Genomic DNA, 26,333 nt, shown 5'->3' with positions numbered 1-26,333 from the left:
TTAATGGATTTCCATAACTATGCAGGATTTATCAACTACTGTAAGGCTATTTTGGTAGGCTACCGGATTAATAATTCGAGTTTTGTCAAGTCTAAAAGCATCACTTCTCAGCAAAGAGATCATGCCAGACAGGTGTAGAAATTCAAAGCCTGAACAGCTATGGCTTTGTTCCTAGCAGCAAGGCAAGAGAGGTCAATATTTTAGGTGAAAATGGATACACTTTCAGTTCTCTCTAAACTACCGGTGAAACTTTTCTCCCTCCTTACATTAAACATATAATTTTAAAGATGGATTTCGAAGAGTGCGTGTGACACTCTTAAGCTTCAAATATGTATGTGTTGAGAGGTTAGGAGAATATGAAAACAGCGTTTCATTGAAACCCGATTGTCATTTTTAATCACAGGATAACTCTAGAAGAGGTGTGACTGATGCAATTTAAATTTTCACCTGACAAACTGAATTATTCATCTTGGCAGCGCCTACGACAAAAGACCAAGCAGAGCAGGCAGTCAGTCAGCCACCAGCCCCAGGAGCTGCTACAGAACATCCTTGAGAAGGGGAAGCCATGTCTTGCAGCACCACACGGTGAAGTCCTGCTCCTTGCAAGCACAACAGCCAGGAGGGCCCAGGACCTCATCCTTGTCCCCACTGCTACCTCCTACCTTTTGTTTTCCAGAGCAGGGGAGGACCCTGGGCAGGCCCACTGATAAGAAATGCTGTGGATTGCAAGGAAGGTGACAGAAATGAAGTTGAGGGCTTTATCTGCACCTGGAAAGAGCTGTGTGTTCTGTACTTGTGGCTCAGACAGGGAGGACTAAGGAGTCTGAGGAGCTTTTTATTTGAAACTGAATGAAAACTCTACCTGTTGCTAGTCACTACTTCATTTGCCAGGGATGGGACCTGAGGGAACAGCCTAAAGGTGTGTCAGGGGAAGTTTCAGTTAGATACTAGAAAAAGGTTCACCCAGAGGGTGCTTGGGCACTGGAACAGGCTCACCAGGGAAGTGGTCACAGCAGTAAGCCTGGCAGTGTTCGAGGGTTTGGACAATACTCTCAGGCACATGGTGTGATGATTGGGCCAGGAATTGGACTTGAAGGTCCCTTCCAAATCAGCCTATTTGGTGAGTCTGTGAAATACTCCAAGCTCACACTAAGTTTTCAAGGAATTGACTTTTCCTACTGGAATGCACTTGTCATTATGCCTTGTCACCCCAGTTCTGGAAGATACCATGCATTTTTCAGAACTGTTATCTTAAGCAATGCTATACATTACTTTTATGTCTCAGTTTTGTGCCTCTCTAGTATTAGTGATCAATACTAATTGCATGTTCTACCAGAACTGAGAAAGAAATAAAGTTCTAAAAATTCCACAGTGTTAATAAAATGGGGTTTCCATACAACACAACTTCAGAATAGTAGGTTAAGAGTAGGCTATCCAAAGTCTTAAAATGAAGACTAAATGCCAGCAGAAAGCAGGATTCCTTGCCTGGAAATGTAGAGATGTTGGGTTTAAACATGAGATTAGTCAAAGAGTGAATTTTGCTCAGCCCACATCCCCAGTATGTTTTTAAGTAGGAAATAATTCCATTCATTATGTAAACTCTAATTCAGACTCTTGTTAATGTTTGTGCTATCCCTCTGAATTTCTGGACAGTTTCTTTCAGGCTCAGCAGCCAACATTTCATTAAGAAATATTTAACAACCAGTGTTTTTTAAACAATGTCACGTTTGCAGAAATAATTGCATATCACATCTACTTTACAAAATCAAAATACAGCCAGTGGAAACCAGATACAAAACACAAGCTTTCAGCTGAACTACTTTTGTTTAGAAAATGAACAGACAATGTATTTCCTTGGCTGAGACCTTGATCTGTTTGCCAAATACTGTCCTGCAGAGCTTTTTCTTCTTACAACAACATTCCAGGCACAGAGGACAGCAAGGAAGCACACTCACAGTTCTGCAGGTTAGCAACAATGATAACCTCGGCGTGCCTTTAAAGAAAGGTGGCAAAGCATTTTCAGTGAAGAACACAATGCAGTATGTAGTTAATGTATCTGTTTTATCCCTTTATAACTGCTCGGAAGCCAGAGAGTGATGGGTATCTTCTTATGCAATTACAAAGTTTTTAACATGATGTTTTGTTGCCGCATCTTCTAGTGCATGCCAGCACTGTTTCACTTAGGAAAAAAAGCACAGCAAGATTTCTTATGAATCTATGGAAATATCAAACACTCGTATCAATTTCCACAGACTGGTTTAAAGAAGGAGGCATAACTACACTAACAGTGTTCTTCAAAGCAATATCATAGGATCAGAAGGTCATGGGGGGCATCTTTTTTTGTACCAGCTATTTTGCTTTTAGATAGAAGAAACACTGGCTAGAGCTAGAAAGGGGCATTTCAGATGATGGAAAATGCAGGATGCAGGGAAACAGAAAAATAAATTGCAATAATCAAACCTCTACTGGGGTGAGGCAAGGTGATTCAGAACAACAAAGGATGGGGAAAATACAGTGATCGTATCTACAAAGCAGATAGGTTAAAACAACATTGGAGCTTGAGAGGGAGGAAGTCCAAAGCCAGGTAAAGAGTTTGCTCTTTATATATAGACATTACTGTTACAGAAGCTGCTGGTATCCTTCTGGTCTATGTAACCATTCTGCCCCCATGGGTAACCCCAAAACCATGCAGTTTGCCCTGTACTGACAAGAGACATTTTATGTCTGTTCCTACAGCACAGCAATGCAAAGTTACTAACAATTTAAAAAGAAGGAACTTCTTTTATTCTTCAGCTCTGCATCCTTAATTAAATTACTGTCCCCTAGGGCTGAGAAAAGGACTGGCTTTACTGCTCTGCATTATCATGTTGGCAGAGAAGCTACACAGAAAAATATTCCTAGTTTATATATGATGCAAGTGTAAGAAAAACTTCAGGTTCACACAATGAAGAATAAGTCAAGAAATCTAAGTCAAAGAAGTAGCAGGTGAGGATAGAATACTCTTAAACCTGAAGTATGAAATTCTGTGTGGTTGAGCTTCACAAGAGCTGTGGTCAACAGGTAGCAGATCAGAAATAACAACCTTAGCACCAACACTTAGAAGCGTAAGATTGGCTTTTCGAGTATGTTTAGTTTAGCTTTCAAGTAATTTCAGTATTTCTTTCATATATACTTTCAAGAATATCAGCATTTCACCATCACAATAATTGTGCGGCATATTTAGTTTGTGCAAATAGAAGTATGTAAATTGTTTATGCAGACAGAAAGCCTGGTTGAATATATTTATATATACTGATGAAGGAAGTGGGTGCTGTCTTTTCTCCCTATCTTGGAAAACCAGTGAGGGCAGAAGCATTGTCTGCTGGCTCTGCTTCTCCAACCAAGGTGTGAAGGAAGGGATTCCCAAGATCAGGACAGTGAGACAAATCAACTATTCTCTATTTCTTGAAAATGTCATTAAATAGGGTGGCATGAGAAGTGGCTGTGGGTGGTGGTTTGGTTTTTTTGTTGTTGTTGTTGTTTTGTTTTGTTTTTTTTTTTCCAAAATATCTACTATAGCCCATGAATAGATTATTATAATCCACAAATACTAGTAGTGGCACTGAGGGCAGGACTGAACACAGAAAGCAAACCACTGTCAATACCAGATCTAAGCTGGCATAGAGCCTGTCCCCAACTTCTGTTTTCTGCACTTAGCACACTACCCCTGCAAACTAATGAAACCCCAACAGCGCTAGCACAGTATTAAAGGATCCTCCTAATTGCCATGCTTCAAATTCCAGCTCTAAGCCTGCTAAGAGAAAGTCTGCAAAACTCTTTAATAAATCATAGAAATCAGAGATGAAAATTAGGTCATGTCACCCACGCCTCCTATCTGCACCGTGAGTCTGTTACCCATACAGTGCTGCTGAGTGCTCCGTCTCGACAACTCCTAAATGATTCAAGTGCTGAGGTTTCTCCCAGTTCCCCAGGCAGACTGTTATACAGCCCAGTGAACATCACCATCCATAGGCTTTGCACTGACCAGCCTCATCCTCTCTGTACCAATTTTATCTTTGTCCCATTTTGTTCTGTTCCTATTTATATCTTCCTCCAACTTCCCCCAAATCTGCTCTTGATGCTACCTCAACCACTATCCGGCAAAAATTGTTGCTCAGGAAACGTTCTTCTGCCTCTCCTGTAATAACTGCTGTAGTGTGCTGCTATTTTTAGGAGAAAAAAAGGAGGTGGTAAGGGAATGAAAGGCTGCCAGCTCCAGCTGTACAAGAATAATGCTCCAGTACCGTGGAAACTATATTACAGTGTTTCTCTTTAAGCACATATAATTGACCAAAACCTTAGTCTTCTAGAATGATCTAAATGGGAAAGATAGAAGAAATGGAAAAGACAAATTCCAAGGTTAAAAAAAACCCCTTGTCACTTCACCTTTCAATCCTACAGCTGGGTTCTTCCTTCCAGGGTTGTTCTTGAGATTTTACAACAGCCCTTGCCCAGTGAGACACATGGTTAAAGTAATCACATATTGCCATTATTCTACAATAATTTAGGTTGGAAGGGACCTTAAAACTCACCAAGTTCCAACCCCCCTGCTATGGACAGGGACACCTTCCACTAGACCAGGTTGCTTAAAGCCCCATCCAACCTGGCCTTGAACACCTGGCCTTTGACAATGCTTTCAGGCACATGGTGTGAATGTTGGGGTGTTCTGGACAGGTCCAGGAGTTGGATTTTATGGTCCTTGATGGGGCCTTCCAACTCAGTATATTCTATGATTCTATGACTTTCAGGGATGGGGCACCCACAACTTCTCTAGAAAACCTGGCTATTCTACCTTGTCCTAACATTACATGCTTGTGTAAAACATCTCTCCATCTTTTCTGTAAACCTTCTTAAACTGAAATGTCCCAGCACAGTCTCCCCAGAGCCTTCTCTGCTCCAGGCTGAACAACCTCAACTCTTTTAGTCTGCCTTCCTAGCAGAGGTGCTAGGAAATGATCATATTTGTGGCCGTCCTCTGTACCTGCTCCAACAGGTCTACACTTTTCCTGTGCTGGGAACCCACAGGTGGAAGCAATATTCCAGGTAAGGTCTCATGAGAGCAGAGTGGAGAGAACCACATCCCTCAGCTGCCTGGCCACACTGCTTTTGACAGAGCCCAGGATGCTGTTGGCTTTCTGGGCTATGATCATGCCTTGCTGTCATGCTGAGCTTCTCTTACACAAACACCTCCAGGTATTTCTCCTCAGGCCTGCTCTCAATCCATCTCTCAGCCTGTATTTGAGCTTGGGTTTGTCCTGACCCCTGTGCAGGGTCTTGCACTTGACCTTACTGAACTTCAAGAGGTTCACGTGGACCCACCTCTCAAGCCTGTTAAGGTCCCCCTGAATGCCATCCCTTCCCTCCAGCATGTCAGCCACACCAAACCACTTGGTGGTGTCAGCAAACTGCACAATCATTAAAAAATTATCAGTTAAGAAACCTGGTTACAAGAAGCCTCTGTGCCTTGGGCCACCCCTCAAATGGAAGTGAGACCTATGTTTATGCTTGCTTCAAGACAAAGTGACATGCTGACCTCCAAAAAGGCAGCTGCCCATCATTCCCCAACCACCCTGGCCAATGCCGGTGCCCGATGCTACACACAAAGGGCTTTGTGCAACCAGTGCCTGGACTATCGAGATCATCTGGCCAAACTAGAAGACCCTGCTTTCCTGAGCACACACTTTTGTACATCACCCACTGTCTTTATCAAACCAGGTATTTACTGATACTCAAGGTTAGGAACCACTACCAGGAACAAAGTAGAGGTATCGGATTTTTTGCTACCAATAATTCTCACAGGCATGTGATGTTTCTCTTTGTATATATATTCATTTGTCCATGTATGGACTCCAGTGCATCTGTGGGGCACCTCCAGCAATCACACCATGCTGGGAGCAGAGGGGCTAAGCTCCGTCTGTCCCAACAGTTGCTCTGCAACAGCAGTAATTTAACAGAAAGAAAACAGTGATAAATACAGAGCACCTGGTGAAGTAATAATTTCTAGTGTCCTTAGAAAGATTTCAGCTTCCTGACCTAAGCTACGATTTGGCTGGGTCAGATTTTGATACCTCCATCTAAACCAAACTGAGCTTTGTTTCACAGCCAGGCTTACCAATTTCTGTGGGAAGACTGGCGGACTAAGATACTCCCCAACATGAGTCAGGGTGCAAGAACAGGTCTCTCAGTTAGTATAAACATATGTTTCCTAGGTCTGGAAGAGCTGGTGTGGTTTTTTCTTTTTTTTCTTTTTCTGTTCTTCACAGCCTGTTTACATTTCCTGGCTTATTAAACTAGATTTTATTTGCAAGCCAGTACGTCCTAGGGAACTAGAGGTGTTACACATAATTGCCCTCAGATTCATAAGGACTAAACAAAGTAATCTCCATCACCAGGGAGTCCTTCTGCTCCATTGCTACCAGCAGTGTCAAGTTCCCTGGATACCATGAGTGGTGTCACCTCCTGCCACCAGGGAAAGGGCTGCTGGTGCACCCCAGCATGTGGCTGTCTCCCAGGATTTACTCACCTCCTCCAGGGAGGTGGAGAGTGCTGTGACTGAGCTGCTGCAAGGGATGAAGCTCTGAGGATGAGGAATATGAAGGAATAATCCCAAATGAGGAGGAGGAGAAGCAGCACAGGTACTTGGCCACTTTCTTGGGTGATGGAAGGAATGGAGAGTGCCAAAGGATCAGGTTCCAGCAGGGACTCCACCAAGGAGCCCAAAGACAGGGGGACCCAGCCAGTGATTGCAGCCAGGGAAAGGGGACATGAAGGGGGAGCGATAGGCAAAAGCCTGACTGGAGGAGCAGGACACAACTGCAGAGCAGAAGAAAACCACAGGCCTAAGTGTACAGCTTGCCCCAGTCTGATATGGGCCAGAGCCAGGTGTTTTCCCTACCTCTCTCCCATGAACAGCCCACTGTTCATCAACAGGACTCTGAACAAAACTCCACCAGGGTCAGCTGTTGCTACCTCAAATTATTCATTCACTTGCTACCTGCAGCCCATCTGGGGAAAAAAAAACAAAAAACAAAAAAACCAAAAAACAACTCCTGTTTTGGGAAAAAGGCTGCCCTAAAAGCCAGGCAATGGGCACATGCTACACTTTGGTAGTCCCAATTTTAACACAGCCCTAAACTAGAATCATCAACCACTCTCTATTCCAGACAGGAGCTTTCTTCTTCCAAGTCTCACCTAATAGAGCAATGCTGTGACTGTTTCCTCCGGTCCCATTTGCCAATAAACATCTGTTTCATAGAAATACCCACACACGAGCAGGTATTCAAAATTGTATCCTGCTTTTTTTTCTTCACATTCCCTTACCCTTCCTGAAAGTATTTTTTTTTATATTCACATGTGTTTTCCATTTATTCTAGCCCTTTATCCCCAACACATGCTCCGAGTCCCTAGCTTCCACATTCTTCTTTAACCCTATAAACTGAAAACTTTTCTCAATGGGATCAAACATCTGGTGGGTGATCCTCATGCAGATATCTGTACTTCTTTTGTTTCTCATCTTGCCAACAGATCAGTTTTGATAGATAGTGAAGCCACTGAAAAGAAGTCTCTATCTGTGGCATACAACGTATTTACCAGATCTATAAAGGAAAGGGTAAAAATTGATGAGGTCTATGTAGAAAGGCCCCCTTCCCCATTTTTTTTTTTTATTCTGTGTACTTTTTAAACTTTCATTTATGTAATACTCTTTCATGTACTGCATGCCATAGGATGCAAATAGATTCATGATTTAATAGATTATAATTTCCTTTTTGCTTTTACTCGCTTTTTACAAGAACAGCCAGCTCTGCTGATACAAAGATGAAGTAAAATTTAAAGATTTCATTTTCCTTCAGAGACAAAAAGCTGACAATTACTCAAATTGCATTATATCAAATACTCAGGAAGGGTGCAAGAGATACTGATTTTGCTGTCTATACAGCACACTGTCTCAGATTAACTCAGTTGTCCCAAATACTGACCCATTTTTGCTTTTCCAGAAGTACTCAGTCCTCAGCAATCCTCGAGCTTCCTCTGCACTGATGGTGATGGTGACAACGATTGAGAGTGGCAGGGAAAGGAGCAAAGGGCCTGTAGGTTTTCTCTTACCGAAGTCACGGAAAGTGCTTATGCTCCTCTTCTCCACTACCTGGGCTGTTCCCTTTAAGAAATGGAGATCTTCCCAAAGAAAACAAGCCTTTCTCTTTGGGTGTTTCAAGCCAGCTATTGAGAGAGCCAGTGCTAGGTGTCCATATACTCATTTAGACTGGGACCATTCCCCAGCCATTATAAATGGCAAACACTCAAGATTGAAAATTTAGAGAAACATGCTATAAAAGCTAGCTAATCTATCATTCTTCCAGTGGATCATCTCTTTTAAAGACTTCCTTTATGCTACTGACTCAAACTGCTTAATGATGCTTATTTAAGTCTAGTTCTGGGTAACACTCTTATATTCTACAACTTTTGTACAAAATAGAAACAATCCATCATCCAGAATAAACACTTTTTCAGTCTAATTTTCAGCTTAGTTGACAGCAATCATATTTTTCACTTATATGCATGCATTTATACTCACTTGATTAGAGAGAAATTTTGTTTGAACAAAACACTTTGAACATTCAAACACTGCAGACATATTTCCTGTAAAAATGCGATAAATAAAATGCTAAACGACAAAATCCTAGGGCCATGCTACACAGATTGAAAAAACACAATCCTGCAGACTCACAACCGCCCTCCCTGCATAGACTGAGCCCTTGTTTTCAAAGCCCAACTTATATTAAACATGCACTGAGTACACACAGATTCTCAGCCAAGGATGTATTTTGATATGACAAAGTCACATAGTTTCACACTTTTGTGTTGAAAATGCCCTAGCCCAAGGAATAAAGCTGATGCTTCATCTCATGAGAGACAAGAAGTCTTTTATAACCACTTATAAATGGTTTGACGTTTTCCCTCAGACAACAAGCAGTCATTTACTGGTACATGAGATTTCCATGAAACAAGTCTGAATGTCACCCACCGTGAATAACACATTTAACACATTTCAAGAACTTTCTGTTAATTCAAAATCATGCCTAAAATACAAAAAAAGTGACATTTTACATATTTTAAGAAAACAACCATGCATAACCCCCATGGAACTCACAACCACGCGTCAAACAACAAACCTAACAAACATAGGTGCGACCACTTTGCTGTGGGACAAATCTACTATTACCTACCCCTTCCTGATTTCAAAGAAAAAATCTCTGAATAACAATTATTTCTCATTAAAGACTAAATATTCAGCAGGTTTCCACTACAGACAAGAAAAGATTTCATCCTGATTAAATGAAAGATTACATAAGTTGTAGCTTCACCTTCACTTGCTCCTTCTCGGAAGAGAGAACAAAACCCCAACCCAAACCAGTCCTCTCCAGTTTTGGTGCAGCTCTCCAGCAGTCAGACACAGCCCTAGCCAGCGAGGAGCCGCCAAGGCTGAGGCACAAGGAGAGGCTGGGGATGGGTGCCACACCCTGCGCCCCCCCTCCCCCCGCTGCTCCTCCTCAAGGCTAGACCTGCCCACCGCAGCAGCGGGCTCCCATGAGATGAGCTCCTGATGCGCATCCGACCAGCTCCTCGTCCTATGGGGAAGCCTTTGGGGAGAAAAGGCCATCAGCTGCACTACTAACAGAGGGATGCGACTGCAGGCAATTAGTGAGGGGAGAGGCCGGAGCTGTACTGGTCTGATAAAACAGAACCAGTGTATTTTTAATGCTTCCCGATGTGTTTCATGTTCCCTGCTGCAGTAAGCAGGTCTACAGCATGCCAGCAGCTCAAGGAGCCTTTGCGTTCATGCAGTGCCATAAGGAATAAACTTCAGCAGCTCTTACCCCAATGCAGTGCTCTCAGGCTCTCCTCTCCTCCCCTGATTGCCATGCAGGTCTCATCCTCACACTAGAGCTGAAACTTTCCAACCCAAGCAGACCAGCATAGCAGTATTTGCCTATACTCTATTATGCATGTACACACTCAGAGGTGCAGCAAGACCAGTGAATTTAACAGCATCAGTGATGCAGCATGATGATCTTGACCTTTTAATACTCTGTGAAAGGACTCTTCTCCACAAAATTAGAGAAAAAGCATACATTCAACTGCATCTGACCTTTACTGGTCCAAGCCTTATGTAGTTTGCTTATATTCGTATTTTTAATGGGATTTAATAATACTTGCTTTCTTTGTACAAACCTTTCAGCTTTCTATGGACAAAGACAATTGCTGACAACACTAAAAGTAAAACAAAAAGGTATCACTCAGATCACCAGGCTATAAAAGAACAAATGCGCATGGGACACACCTAACCTAGAGCTTTTTTTCTTTTTTTTTATTTGGCAAGCGGGCCTCTGACTTGCAATCATTTTGACAGAAGACCTCTAACATTGTAAGTAGTTTCCCTTCAACTTCGAAGCAACGTGCATATTCAGTGGAGGAAATAGTTTCCATCTCTGCTCTGCCTCAAACAGGGGCACAGGCTGGAGAACAGTGGTGAGTAACAACCGCCTTGACCCACCGCTCTCCTCCTCCAGCACAGCCCCAAAAGAAATTAAATAAAGACAGCACAAGGCCAGACAGGGATGATTTGCTATTGCGATTTCCACAGGAGTGCAAGTTTTTAAGCTTCTTGCTATATGTGATGAAGTTTCGCCTTTGAATGAAAAATGGGACAACCGAAAATCCTTTTCCACCGACCCGCCCCAGTCCTTCTGGCAGCCCAAGGGCGCGGGGCCGCACCCAGGATGCGGGAGCACCGACGGACCCGCTCAGCCCTCACGCTGGTCCCCCGCGGCTTCTCTATTCCCCTTTCCCCACAGACCTGGCCGAGCACCGACACTTCCACACCGCGCTCCGCGGCGCCAGGAGTAGGGATGGGGAAGAGTGAGAGGTTCCAGCGTCCGGGACGCGCTCCCGAGCACCTGGCAGCCCGCGCCGGGTCAGGCAGGCAGGGACGCGCGATCCCTCCAGCGCGGGGCGGAGCGGGGCAGCCCGGCCCGGCGGGGCCCCACGCTGCCGGCCAGGAGGGGGCCGGCGCGGTGCTGCCACTGCAGCGGTCCGGGGCTGCGATGTGCTCCGTGCATAACCACACCCACCGCATTGCAGAAGCCACGGCCCGGGGCGGGGGGGTAGGGGGTAACCCCCCCATCGCGAGTAGCGCAGCCCCGGCCGGGCCCCTGCACCGCCCAGGTGTTGTGTCCCCCAGGTGACCGGGGCACTGGGGCAGGCACGGCCCTAGGGGGGCTCGGGGTGCGCCCCACCACGCCACACACCTCGCCCGTCCCCCTCCGCCGTGCCTCTGCCGCCTACAGAAGTTTCCCACAGAAATGCGTATCGTCCTAAAAAAATTAAAATTGCAATCGCCCTCCCACCCTCCGTCCCCGGCAGAGCTGCGGCGGGAGCAGCCGAGGCTGTGTGAGTCCCCGCAGAGCCCCCGCCGCCCTCCCCGCTACGCGGGGAGCACCGCTCGCTGCCTGCCCCGGCTCCCCCAGGCAGCCTGGCCGCACGCACACGCCGCCCCCCCAACTTAAAAATGGCTCCTAAGAATGATGTAAATATATATAGACATATATATCTATATTTATATATATATATATGCCTATATACACACACACATATATATATAAATAAATACGCATATATTATAAGAAGAGGGAGATGCAATCTGCCCCTGCCCCCCCGGGCATACCCTCAGCTCCCCGCTGCGGGGAGGGCACCGCAGGCAGCGGGGCCGGAGCGGCGCGGAGGTTCCTCGGCCGCGGAGCGGAGCGGCGGGGGCGGCGGTGGCGGGCGCGGGGCTGCTCCCGGCGCGGCGGCGGCCACGCGTCAGCAGCGGCAGCGCAGCCTGGCTCTGCCCAGAGCGAGCCTCCGCCGCTCCCCAGCAAATCAGGGCTGCCGAGGCTCCTCCGGAGAGAGGGAGGGAAAAAGGAAAGGGGAAGAAAAAAAAAAAAAAGGAAAAAAAAAAAGAACTGTACGCAGGGGAGGGCGGCAAAAGCTGGATGCCAGCAGGTTTGTGGAGGCAGCCTTCCCGCCTGCCCTACTCTCTGGGCCACTGAAGGCTGCTCTCCGGGCACAGCATAGAGCCACCCCGCCAGCACAGGGATCCCCACCTGTGTCTGGAGGGATTTGGCCGGTTTTTGGCTCAGCTCAATGAATCCGTGTATTTAGGGAGATGAGTATATCTTCAGCAGTTTCAGGCAAACCCCTGCGACTGAGAAGCTCCCTGTCAACTTAAAAGCAGCAAGCTGTGAGCTGGCAAGGTCTGGCTTTGAATTACATGCAGGGGTTTTGATGGGGAGTCATGTTAGCAGCCTTTTCAATTTTAATTTTCAGTGACAAACTACATGTTCTTAAAATATGAACCGTATTTCCCTCAAGAAGATTGCCAAAATTTAAAAAAAAATAAAAGTCCTGTTGCACATCAGGTCCTGATCCAAAAGAGATAATGTGAAACTGAAGATGACTTTGAAGTTTGTACTCCAGCGCAGACCACAATATGCCACATGTCAGAAAGCATCAAAAATTTGTAGTGCATACAAAAGCACGTTGGGAGGGGATTAATCCTACTTGCACCATTCCAGTGTGGTAAATACATAGCTCCTCTTAGAGCACAAACTGACTTCTCCCCTCTAAACACATAGGAGTGGCTGTTGGGTTTGAGACTGCTGCATCACTGTGCTCAGAGGCACTGCTCATTTGCTTCTCTGGAGGACCAGAAGCAGCTGAACTTGCTCTTTTCTGGAGGAGGAATTGACCACAGGAAGGGCAGCGATGGCTTGGCTGCAGAGGAGTGACAGGTCAACACAGTCTGATGCTGCACCTTCAATCCTGGTACAGCGAATAACAAGAAATGAGGCTTGTTATTCTCTCTTTAGATAGGGCACTTAAAAAGCTCCCAAAACTTATGAGATCCAAATCATACTCAGGGCTCTGACATGAATCAAGAGGAGAGGGAGGGGCAGGGAATAGCTCTTTTAATTAGCAGCATCTCTGGGGGATTTAAGAAGAGGAGGTTTTGACAGTAGGCAGAAGCACACCATTTCTCAAATCTGCAAAACTGTGCTGTTCTGTATTTCACATGGAGTCGTAGCCAGACACACACCGCCCTCTTCACCTGCTATGCAGGAGTGCTGTTGAGCAGATCTGGCACAACGTAATGCGCCTGAGAAGGAAAGAGAGTTCAAAAGGAAAATGCACGCCATCAACTAAGAGAGGGCATACCTTTGGTCACGCAGTTGAAATAACAAGACTTGTATACTCTTTTCCACCAGGAGCTCTGGAAGCCATCACAAATCACAAGGGAATGGACTTGACAGCTAAGATGCACATTAGAGTTAACAAGGTTTGATTTGAAAAAGAAAAAAAAAACAGAACGAGGAAAGTAAGAAAAGGACTGACTTGCTCTGAATCAAATTGAGTCTCAAAAGCAAACTAGGAGACTCAAGAAATATTTGTGAAAAAAAAACAGCAAGAATTTACCAGCTCAACCTTTGGCAGCTCTTGCACTGCCCATTACAGAGGAAGGTGTTGACATCACTTTTATGCAGACACATCACAGGAATATTAGTGCTCCCCAGCCACCCATGCCATCCTTGAGCAGTACTGCAGGCAGATTTACCCCACAGTTACACTATTCTCTGTGATCCCTTTTGTGGATATTCTGCATACATAATGGCATCTTTTCATCTGAGGCTCTAGAAGGCTTCCAGCACATTGATTTAACCTCAAAGCATCAAGTGGTATTAACAGGCTGCTCCTACAAACAAGAAATCTTTACAACAGATTAAAGGCAGCTGGTACCTCTGGGCTACCAATAGGGACCTAAGTTTCAGTGCTCTCAACACTCACAGTATTTTTTTTTTCCATTTTCAAATGTTAATTTCAAATCCAAAGTGGGTTTGTTGCCCAACTTGTCATGACTTTTGTCAGAAGGAAGCTCCAAGGAAGTTTAAATTTCCATGAATCAGCATTTTAATTTTTTTAAAATGTTTTTTTCAGTAATTTATAGCAAGCCTGAATCCATACTCTTCTTACACAGGTGGGAAATGTGAATAATCCCCCTGCACTTCACTGGAATTAATGCAGTGTCCATTTACACAAAAGGAAGACACCAGATAACAAGTGGAATCCAGGTAGCACGAGAAGAGACCAATCTCCTGCCTTGCTATGGGACAATAATTTTATTTTTGCTATTTTCTTTTCTTTCTGGAGGTGGTGCTTCAGACCTAGATGTCAGGAGCAAATAGTTTCATTCGAGTTCCATTCATCTTAACTCCCAACACAGCAGGCTTGGTGCAGCCCAAGGCAGTCCCTTCTCACCTCCACATAAGGCCCTGCTGGCAGCAAGTCACGCAGCCCTTGCTGCCTGCCATGGAGGAGCCTTTAACTCCTACATTCTGCTTATTTAAAAACAGCACCAGCTTGGGTGGGATGCAGGATGCCACACACTGGCAGTCGCTCTGAACGCACAGCCTTTGAACCCCCCACACCCTGCTGCTCTAGACATGAGCTCCCTGCATGCCACTACCCACACACCATCTCCTCTCCATTTCAGTGACTGCAGAACACCTCTCCCAGCCTGCTTCTATTACACCATCCCCTTTCCTCCTCTCATATCTGGTTTGGCCCATTCTCCCCCTGTCTCTATTAGCACCATACCTATTGGCCAGGCATTTCCCAACCATCTATTCCTCCTCAGCCCTTACAAGAGGTATCTCTTCATCTTCCCTCCAAAGCTGTTTCCTTCCCCTCGTACCATATGCCTTCCCTGCATTTTCTCCATTTTCTGTATTGAGATGGCAGGATCCAACTGTATGAGCAAGAGTCGGTGTCACTGAGGAGAAAGACACATAGGTGGTGAAAGGGGTAGAACAGGTGGAAAGTTCTGTCTTCCATTCTCCTCTCTATCCATCCACCCTTTTTGCTGTTTCTGTTTCTCACCTTTGGTGAACACTTGCAACTTGTTTGGGAAAGCCCTTCAAAGGAAGGAAGAAAAAACCACAGAAGAACAATAGCAAACACAGCCTCTGACATAAAGCAGGTAAATTAGAGGTGGGGAAGGAAAAGGTGCCAACACACACACACACACACCCCTTCCCCATGGGGTTCCACTCAGAGGAAAACAGTCATAAGGAAAAGAGGCCTGTGCAAAGCATTTGGCCACTACAAGGACTTTTTTTATAGGGGAGAGGAATGGGGAGACACATGGACTCTGCCAGGAAAAGATGAATAGGCAACCCTGGAAGAACAGGGACAAGGATTATTGCCCAGCTCTGGGAACTGATGCCTAAAACATTCTTGTGATTCCCTAATTGATTGGACATGGCATTCAAAATAGCACATAACAGAAAAGCAAACACAAAAATGCTATCAAACTCAGCAAAAAGCCGTCTTAAGTTCAGCCAACGATGAATTAGCTGGGCATAGCACTTTGAAAAATGGCAAGCACTATAAAAGTACTAGCATTAATACAGCATTATTAAGAAGATACTTCTTAGCAGACAGGAGCTTGGCACTATCTGTCTAGACGGGCAGATGGGTTTGGAGTCTAACTGATTTTTTTTTTCTTTTTTTTTTTTATTATTACCGTATCCACTTCCATTTATTAAAAGCAAACCATTCTGTCCATGACTCATGCAGCTTAACTTTCTGCATGGCAATGAAACAAAATTCTCATAATTAAGAATGATCACTGTGAACAGATGAAGGTAAGATTTAGAAATCAAACCAAATTTTCTATTTTTGTCTTCGCTCACTACAAACATAATGCCCACTAACTGGCCAACATTACCATTGCCTTGAAATATGTCAGTAGTAAACCTTTAGATGAGCTATCCTTAAGCAGAACTCAGTGACACAGCAGGTTAGATTCATTTTTGACACCGGTTTACCGACCTCAGAGAAGAGATTTATTTGGTCTATTGCCTGTAACTCTCACTCTGCCAGTCACTGCCAAGTCCACCTCATTTTAAGACTACTGAAGGAACAATAAGTAAATTTGGCCCCAGTGCTGTACAACTGAAATCCTGCCCATAGAAGATTTACTGCAATTAATTCAGCATTGCCCTTTGCCACTTTCATATCTGTGGCTACTTTCTGACTGAAAGCATTAACGGGATTATCAAGGATTACCTCCTGCTGCAGTTCTCCAGCCCCCATTATGAACCAAAGGTAGCCACATTCTATGGATACATGATGCTTTGGGATGTACCTGAGGCTGTGACCAAAACATACAAGAGTTATCTTTCAGAGAGAATAATAAACTGAAACTTTGAATCACAGTTAAGGTTTTAACTTTTGATTTATTTTGTTTATTCATAGTCATTAATAAGGTTTAACTGTAGTTTGATTTAATATACACTGACTACAGGAAACCAACAACACAATATGCAGTCAGTACAAATTTATTTTCATTTCATTAGTGTTTCTGAACAGCCCAGCAATAAGGGAGGCAAGGACAACTTTCATTTTCCAGTAGCAACTCTAGGACCACAAACTTCCCAGATGGGAACCATCTCTATGGAGGTCAACACAGATTATTTTCCTTTACTAGATTGTTTCCTTCATTCTTTTCCATACCAATAAATCTAGTCTTGCACTTTACTTATAAAACTATTTTTAGCTCTTCTATGTCTTTTCATCTAATTCAGAAAAGGATTTAAGCTGAAGTTTACCTAAGCATAAGATAGAGTCTCACTGAGGCAAAGAAGAATCAATGCTCATATTTATGGACTACTATCAGAAATTGAAATGCCATCCTGAATCATAACTGCCTTCTACAAATCCCATGAGGAAGATGCCTCTTCCTCATGACACCTATAATAAAATGGCTTGCAGTGGCCAGGTTAATAGGCATAGCCCCCAATTGCTTTCATATAATTTGTCTTCGTTAGCTGCAAGATTTACCAGAGGGGGAAGGCACTTTAATGAATGTTTGCATAGCACCCAACACAGTTCAACTCTCATCTTAATGAAGGGTAATAGCAATTAAGGGAAGCAGTATTATGTTCTTGTTTAAAATACAAGGAATGTTTCTTTTTATCATCATACTACAATGTTTTTGGGAAAAGATAAGAAGGCCTGCTCAAAACAGAACACATTTATCCTGTATCTGTGTTGTCTCATATGCTAAGATGTCCCAGGTTGCTTTCTTCAATGCTTGAAGGATTCCTTTAGGCTCAAGGATTCCTTACAATTGAAATATTTCTGACCTGGCATGTCTAAACAAGAACTTTAGGTTTGCTATCTTTCTTGTCAAGCTACCCCTCTCCAGTTTTATACTCTCAGAGTGACAGAAGAGTAGAAAAACCCAGATTGGACAACAATAAGTAAACTCTCAGAAAGGGGGAGGGCTGTTTTTTTTTAATCCGTCAAATATACTTTTTGAAGAAAACAACAACAAAGCAAAACCTCAATTTATGCACTGTAATTTCTCTGTCTCTAGTTAGAAAAGTGCACAGTTGTTCCCAGTATGCTGCCTCATCTTGCTCTTATATCTTTCCTTGCACAAAACTTTACAGCATAAGTGGCTGCTCTTCACAAAACAAGGACCTGGGGCTGTGCCTGTTGGCTAAAAGCTCACCAAGCCAGATATCACCCTTGTTCCTCACAGCCTGTCCCTGGCCCAGTTTGCCACATTCTCCCAGTTAGACATCTGCAATACCAACAGGAGAAACCTCTTTATCAATCCCACAATTTCTCAGTTGCTCCTTCCCACCTCCATCTCCCGCCCCTTTCACTAAGCCACTACAAATATTTATTAAGTATGTGGGAAGAAGCAGGCAAACCCTTTCAAGTTAGAACTGAAAATAAAGGAGAAACAATAAATCTGACCAATTCCTCACTATGATTCCCTGTGAGACCTCATCCATAGGAGACTGAGGAGTGAGTGGTGTGGTGTGACATGAGCAGTGAGAATGGCAGCAATATCACATCGTTGCCTCTGTCGGGGGCTATGCTAGCTTGTGCTGGCATCAGATGATAACATTGAGCAACAGCCTTTATTTATGTGAGCAATTGATCAAAATTATACCCCTGCCCTTCAGTCCTCACCTGAGTGGGGTTCATGGGACTGGCCCAGCACCAGCAAACAGCCTGTGCACATAGCCAGGAGCTCCTTCACCCGACGTACATAGCTGCTCAGATGCTTTCAAAATGCCTTAAAACATGATCTGATCCAGATTACAGTTTAAGTCTCACTTTCAACTCAACTGGGATACTGCCAGTTAAAATGAAGGTAGTGAAGAGACATTCATCCCTTCCTTCTGCTTCAACAGCTTACTCCCTCTGCAACTCACTCTCACTATCACTACTCATAGGGAAAAATCAGAAGTTACTTATCCAGGTTTTCTGTGGTTTTTTTTCCTTGGCAAATAGAGTGGCATACCTTAAAGCTAGATGCCTTGTGTGCACCCAGCAAATTGTATATCAGGATAGAAAGTAGCAGAGGGTCACACTCCGCTGTCTTCTTTCTAACTGAAATGTGGCCAATTGTTAACTGGACACAGACCTGCAAAACAACCCTGTGATATCTGCCTTGGGGTCTCTGAAGGGTAAATCCTCTTAATAGCATGAAAATGACACTGGTACAGTTGAGAGGTGGGGAAAGGCAACACCATAACAAACCATCAACCTCAACTCACAGCTTTAAACTAAGCAAATTTCACTCATCCAAATGACAAATGGTGTGTCTGTCCCCTAGGCACTGAAAAATAGCCAGAAAGGCATCTCAGCCTCTCACCTTTTGAAAAGCTTTTTACACTTTTCAAATAACGAGTATCATGAACAGCCTCTCACAGTGCAAATGTTTAATTTATCACACATCCCTTGAAACAATCATTTTAGGACTGGGTTTACTTGGTCACCACCAGGCGCTGCTCCCAGTCAGCCTGTGTGCAAACATCTGTCCAGCTGCTCCCAGAGAAACGCATGCACAGCCCAAAGTTGCCAAGCAACATCCTCGATGCCTTAAGCATCAGGCCAGCTCGCCTGCTTTAAAGAAGTTACCCAGAAAAATAGGCTGGTAGGAATGCACAAGCTTACATAAGGATCCTGCATTTAGAAGAAGAGATGCTCAGAGATATTCAGGTTGAAAAATCTATTTCCTGGCCAAAACCACACAAAGCACACACTGCTTTTCCATTCCTTACCCAAATCCAGGAATAAGCAAGCATCCCTTCAGTGTACCTAAGGGCTGACACTGGTGACAGTTAAAGTCAAGCACATGTCAGTGGTTTCAAATACATAACTAAAATAATGTATTTACAAAGGGCCTGTGAACCAAAGAGTTCCAGGCTACAGCCTCCTCTACATTTGAACTAATTTTGCTCAAACTTAAGTCAAATTATTTCCAAGACCTTCTTTAACACACCAATCAGATAACCTAGCACTCCCACTTTTCAGGGTTTTAATGTAGCTCCTCTCTCAAAACAAAGTAACAAACAGAAAAAGTGGGACTGGAATCTCTGTTTCAAGATAAAATCATGTCAGTAGCGTCAGGGTTTACAAACAGGGCTGGTCCTCAGTTTGCCAACTTGCCTGCTCTACTCTGACGACACCATGGTGATGGATTGCATCACTCTGCACTTGGGTATCTTGACCCATCTGCTTAGGACAAATTTGCAATTGCCATTGCACCTGTTAACATGCACCATGAACAGTCCTTTCTTAACCAAAGTAACCAGACCCTGCTTGATGCTTGAGGTGCCAGACAAGGGCAGTAAGGCTGGAAAAGGAATATTTTCAGTTTAAGACATTGTTCTTTCCTGACAAGATATGCAGTGTAAGACATAATGAAACCTACACATATTTTCTCAAAAACACAGTGGCATTGATACAAACACATTGATACAGTCTTCTTTCAACACAGTGGCATTGATACAAAGCATTACATTTACACAATATGCAGTACACAGTTGTTGCCTTTACAACTGCAAGAAAATTCTATAATTCAATTAGTTTGGAATAAAACGTCCCAAACTCCTCCAATTCTGACTTTGTTATTAAGTCCATTCCTGGAGGTTTGGGCCATTTTACTGTTCTTCATACAGCAGCTAATCTATAGTCTAAGAGTTATTTTTATAGAAGAAAATAACAGAAGAACAGCAGAAGAAAGAAGTTACAAAGAAACACAAGCAAGCCAGATAAATGAACTCATAAAACAGCCTTCAGAGGGTTCAGATGACTTCAATGAGTTGATCTCCTATCTTCCTTTCACATTCTGGGGAGAAAAATTGGAAAGATGAAAATGAAGTATGGGAAAGGTTGCATTCATAAGGTTTTATTACTGCTCCTAGTCCTCTACACTCCATGGTTATCCCAGCAAGCTCAGTGCTCTGAGTACTCCTCTGGATCTTTCTGCAAGGCAGGAAGGAGCATATGCCCTGGCAGTGTGTGAGCTGACAGGCAGCACTGCTCATGCTGATTGTCTATCACAACAAACGCTGCGATTAATCTAACAGGATACCTGCCTGCTAGGGCCACACAGGGCTGAGCTCACGCCAAAACAAAACCCGTCCCCTAGAGAGAGGCAAGCTTTGCTCCTCTACACCATCCATCCTAGACCACCGTGGCTACACCACCAGCACTGCTCGTCTTTATTTGTCATACCAACCACTACACAGGATGGATTTGAATGCTCAGCATCAAAGATGCAGAGTCAGTGGCTTGTGGTCTCCATGCCTCTCCCTGCGCCAGCCACCCTCTGCTTTGCATTAGGCAATACAAAGTCTTGCTTTATTTTCCTTTGTGGGGGATTCTGCCACGCTTTGAAGGAACCTGAAAGTGATTATACAAAGGAATGATGAAACATGAACTCTTGTTCTCATGTTCCACTCAGACAAAAAGGCAGGAGATAGAGTGACTTATGCTTGGAGAACTCAGCCTTGAGTATCCACCACAACTGTGGTGACGCATTTCTTGGGGTGCAAGAGTGCCAAACCCCTTCAGAGAGTAAGATCATTTTTGTATAGTACTCTAAAATTACACTTCAAAGAAAGTGTTCTCATGTCATCAGTGAATTCCTCACTGGTAGGTTTTCGGTTTGTTTTCCTTTCCCCTATTTTTAATGAGCAGCAAATAATAATGATAAGAACAACAATAATAATAATTTGAAACTCTAACTTTTAATGAACAGTTCTTGGAATAACATGACAAAAGGTCTTTGAGAGAAATAAATTTTCTATACTCCACAACACCCATGAAATCAAATACTCTGACATATGTCCGCTATGATGATTAAAGGACTTCTGAAGTCAAACTCACCAATGATGAATTTACAAAGTAAAGCAAAGCAAAGTTTTGTTTTTCTGTAATTGACTGTGATGTTGAAATGCATGTGAATTACAAGGTCTGTTGCAAAAGCTGCATCATCGATGTGGATATTTTATTCACTTGCCCTCTTCAAAGCCTCTTTAAAGCTAAAATTATGTTCCCTATTATTCATCAATTTAATTTCAGCTAATAAAATAAAATTTTCACTTTGCAACTTCCCAGACATTCCATTATGTGATGTGTCTAAAGTTTGTATAGAATTCATCAGTTAATGAACATAGCAAAGCACTGTTCACCAGGCAATTACAGCATCTGAAAAACTTGCCATAAAACAGCAGTTACAATGCATTATGTACATGCAAACTGAGCTATTATGGTAAGATAATGTAGCATGTTACATCTTAATTTCTTATCTTTGAAGTCCTTAATACCCTTAACTTCTCTACCATGAGTACAGCAACTGCTCTTAACCACTTCTTGTTACCTCTTTCAGAGCCTGAAACCTATAAAACACTTGCCCTGTATAAGGAAAAGTTCCATTGTTTTTGCTTACTTACAAGAGAAAAAGAAAGCGATGAAAAACAGAAACATTTTTGAAATGCCTACAGCATTACTAAGTTAAAGAATAAGGAATATTTTGGGTACAATTTACTTAGCCCACAGAAAGCAGTTATAGCTACACTTAGGCATTCACAAATATTTGAGAGCTTTACAAATGGGGAACAACCATGTGACAACCAGAGATGTCACATTTGAAGCTGAGTGAGAGAAAGAAACAACAGCTACTTGTAACCATGCAGCGAGTGCTGAGCTTGCACAAGCCCAGAGAGCACCTCCACCTTCTGGAGACGTGTAGTGGGAACTCACCTCCACAACCCCTGCACTCAAGCTCAAGGGGGCTGGAGAGGTGGAGAACACAGTCGGTGTCCTGGGTAGCTGAGCAAATACATGCCTGAGCATGACTGCAGAGGATACCAGGATCACAATGCAGGAAGACTACATCTTAATTACCAGGATGTGATCAACCTGGTTTGTTATGAAGGGCCAGCAATGAATCTGACCTGAGAAATCTAGGTTCTGTGGAATAGATGAGATGAAAATACTAACAAGTGGAGCAGACTAAAACCAGCCTGAATTTTTTACCAGAGAAAGTATTTAGAAAGCATTGCAATGTAGCAATAATGTAATTTTCAACTGTATTGTATATTCTCTTTCACAAATTTCTAATGTTCCTACATTTGTTTTTACACTGGGTTCTCTTTATACACATATATTTGGGGAAATAAAAATATACCAGGTCTCTTTGATAATTTCTATTCTCTCTTCTTCCTCCCACCCACATCTCTATATCCCCACTTTGCTTAAACCTTATGGTTCCAAAGAGTAGTAAAGCAACTCATGGAAGTGAAGTGAGTGTTGTAACAGCTACTCAAATGAAATCAAACATGGGAAGGAGAGGTGGTATGAACCATGCTGAGTCATGTGACATTTCTTAAATCCCAACAAAGATAAGTTTTAATTTTTTTTTTAGCTAACAGCATTCTATATCTCAGACTTCTTAGTGGACAGCCAATATTTGGATCTGCTCTTATCCAAGCTTCTTATACCTCTATAGACTATAACTTTCCTTACTTTTTGTAGTCTTCATTGTACTCTGATAAAGTTTACTTTCTAGCACAGAAGAAATTCAAACTAACAATGGCTATGAGAATGAGAAAAAAAGTCAAGACATTTTGTCCAAGTGTTCACTATTACACTGAGAATGCATCCCACTGTTCTAACACCTATTATGTTCTCTAGTAAGTTATTTTATGAAGTGGTATCCTCAAGGTCTTCTAAGCAATAGGAAGATATTACGAAAAAGTTTCTTAACTGAAAAAGATAGCAAGCACTGGGACAGGCTGTCCAGTGAAGTTGTGGAATCTCCATCCCCAAAAGTGTTAAAAAAAACCATGTAGATGGGGGACTTATGGACATGGTTTAGTGGTGGATTGGGCAGAGCTGGGTTATTGGCTTGACCCAACGGTCTTAGATGTATTTTCCAATATTAATGATTCTATGATTTTTAAGACCAGAATCAGAGCGAGCAGTTTGCTTAAACAAACAGGTTTCAAATCTGATTTGAAAGCTACACTGACTCTGAGCACATTGGTGAGAGGAAAGGAGGGGTCAGACAGAAGCAGCTCTGCTTCCTCCATACCATTTCCTAAAGCACACTCTGCTCTCTGGCAGCAGCCAATAATTATATCGCATTTCATAAGAGGGCTTCTCTGCCTGAACAGTTGGGTTGTTTATAAAACTAGGAATTACAGCAGCATTCTAAAGCACACAAATAAGCCGCCTCTCTGCTTGTTTGCACATGGGTTACCCATCGGCGATACTGACCCGCCTTATCTCAGCATGTGCTTTTCCAACCAAGCCACTGAGAAACAACAGAGACTTCCTAAACCTGTTTGAAAATTGTATCACTCACTCAACAAGAGCCTTAAACAGACTATCAGGAGTACAGCACAGGTGGAAAAAAAAAACATAAAATCTGTTCTACCCATACTGTCTGCCACAGTACCTTTACATAAGCAAACATGATACTCCACCAACAAAGAGGTCTAATCTCAACAGTTCAGTAGGTGAAGCCCTCACCACTGAAAAGGATGGGAAAACTCATCAGTTTAATGATGAAAGGGTGTCCCCACCCTGTGCAGGGTGGCCAAGCCCAACAAAACCAACAGAAGTATAGTGTCAGAGAGAAACAATGCATTGTTTGACTGCTGTTTTGCAAATTAGACAATTTTAATAGCTGTACAGTTTTGACTCAATTCCTTTATTTGCATTTTATCCAAGAGTAGCAATGCTGTATTTGTGGGTAATTTTTAAAATACCTTTTTTCTAAATAAATGAAAAGAGTACATTCAAGAGAAACAGCTAAATTATGCTCAGCAATGAACTAATTATTACAAAATACACATTCATCCCAAAAGAATTCTAGCTTACTACTTCAGCCCATTTGATAATTCAATTCAAATGCAGACAATATTTGAAAATTACACAAACACACTTGCACATAAAAAGACAGCAACTCTATTTAATATGGACAGTTAGTGCAATTACAATAATTTCTCATCCAAGTTATGTGTGCAGTTGATTCTGCATGCATCTCTCAGCATCAGACCCACTAGACCCCCCCAGTCCTCCCACAGCACATGAAGGTCAGCTGCTTTTAATGCCGGAAATTTAGTGAAACAGCTTGGTTTGTTATTGCATTGGAACCGGTTTTAGTCAGGGCAGCTCGCAGCTAAATGGCAGGCAGAACAAGCAAATTCAATTAAAATAGCTCTGAGGCAAAAAGGAGATGAGTGTGTGTATTAGGAAACTATAAATGGGAATTTAAATGGGTGCTTCAAGAGCACGACCAGCCCACATCACAACCCCATCTTTCCCTCTTTCCTACCCCTGTTTTTCTCTAACAATGGAATATTTTTAAATAGGTTGCTCCATTTCACAACTTTATCTTATCTCGGCATGCAGCGAGCAGACACAGAAGAGCTGGGTTTTCACCAATCCGACCACACCAATCCTTCCCTGTTGAGGAGAACTTTCAAAACACATGGTCTGGACTACCCCTCTTTCCCAAGCTGATTTTTTGTTCCTCACCAGAGAAAGAAGGCACACAGAGCATCTTTTCTGCATGATATCAGGCTGAGCACAGGCAGGGCATGAGCTGCCACCAGCCTCTGAGTGAAGAGGAGGGGAAGAGTCGGGCACAGCCCCCACAGCTCCAGGGCTGCTCTGCCAGGAACTTCAGAAATTAGCTTGAAAATTATTCAGGCCAGCAGAAACATTGCCAATAGTCACAGATTCAAACAAATGGCCACAGAATATTCTTTTTTTCCCCCTTGCTTTAAATCATTGCAAGACACTGCTCTGTGTGTGGTCAAGGGCAGTATAATATTTTCTTGGTCTCACAGCTCAGGATGGGAGTCGTTTCAGGCCTATTGTCTAGAGCTTGTTTTAATCTAAAGAGTCCTAGAGAAGAACATCACCCAAGAATTGTGCAGCCTTCCCAAGAGCCTTGTCTTCTGTACTAGGGCTCATCCATGCCTTGTTTTGCAATTACTTAATGCAATTCCTTCCCTTCATCATTGCTTGTGGCACCCCTTTTATTTCCCAGCTGCAGAAAACTCTCTAGATAAGGGAGAATCAAACCCTTTTTAGTCTCACCAGATATCAGATAGTCCTACATCATACAGAAGAGCAGCAGGAATAAAATTAACATTTTATATTCAGTTACTCTTGTCTCTTAATATGTGTTTGCATAACATTCACCCTAGATCCTAACAAAAATTTGTTTTCAATGGGTCTCTGTTGCTATAATAGCTGTGATGTGCAGCTACATCCTTCTGCTCCAGCACTGGATCAGATGCCAGGACTCATCCAAATTACCAGTTCAGCTCTGTTTCTGTGACTCTGCCACAAGTTTAAAAAAAGAAGTCATCAAAGCAATGTTCAAGTAATGTACATTACACAAGTTCAACCTCAAAGTTTTATTCGTCAGAGCTAACTAAAACCAGGCATTTTCTGAACTGATGTAAGTAAAACAAAGCTGTTTGTGGTTGTTGTTTTGCTGGGTATTTTTTCCTTTTTTCTTTTCTTTGCATCAAAGTAATGCATCTTCAAGCACAAATATTTTATTTTCTCAAAACATGGCCGAATTTTCATTGTGGTTTACATGGTAGCCTTAATAATCAGAAAACTAATGAGCTAGTTGGGATGAAGACAGACCTCAGAGGACAATGAATAAAATCTTTTCTGTCCTTAGTACCTTCTACTACTACTACCACCTACTTTTTAAGAAAGATAAAATATTTTTCTCCTGTATTTTCTTTTATTTTTCCCTCACACCCAGTTTATTTCACAGTTTTAGTGATTCCTTTCAGATGTCAGTATGAAAATAACAATTTTTTCTCCCATTAATACACATAAAGCCAATGAGA

At 42.9% G+C, this 26,333-nt stretch overlaps 1 protein-coding gene across 20 annotated transcripts in view; it reads right to left on the bottom strand.

Moving 5' to 3' along the window:
* The window catches only part of EPB41L3 (erythrocyte membrane protein band 4.1 like 3), a 143,193-nt gene that overhangs the window by 85,185 nt on the left and 31,675 nt on the right, over positions 1–26,333 (bottom strand). For 19 of the 20 annotated variants that reach the window (XM_053938658.1, XM_053938720.1, XM_053938687.1 and 16 more), the window contains exon 1: positions 11,762–11,848. The exons of the other annotated variant lie outside the window; for it this stretch is intronic. The gene's annotated coding sequence lies outside the window, so the exon portion shown is untranslated. Of the gene's footprint in view, positions 1–11,761; positions 11,849–26,333 lie in introns of those variants that run through there. 20 annotated transcript variants of the gene reach the window in all.

The sequence above is a fragment of the Vidua chalybeata genome, chromosome 1 (genome assembly GCF_026979565.1).
Source record: "Vidua chalybeata isolate OUT-0048 chromosome 1, bVidCha1 merged haplotype, whole genome shotgun sequence".
Taxonomy (NCBI): Eukaryota; Metazoa; Chordata; class Aves; order Passeriformes; family Viduidae; genus Vidua; species Vidua chalybeata.
Note: the sequence above shows the minus strand (reverse complement) of the source record. Positions and strands in the feature narration are given on the sequence as shown.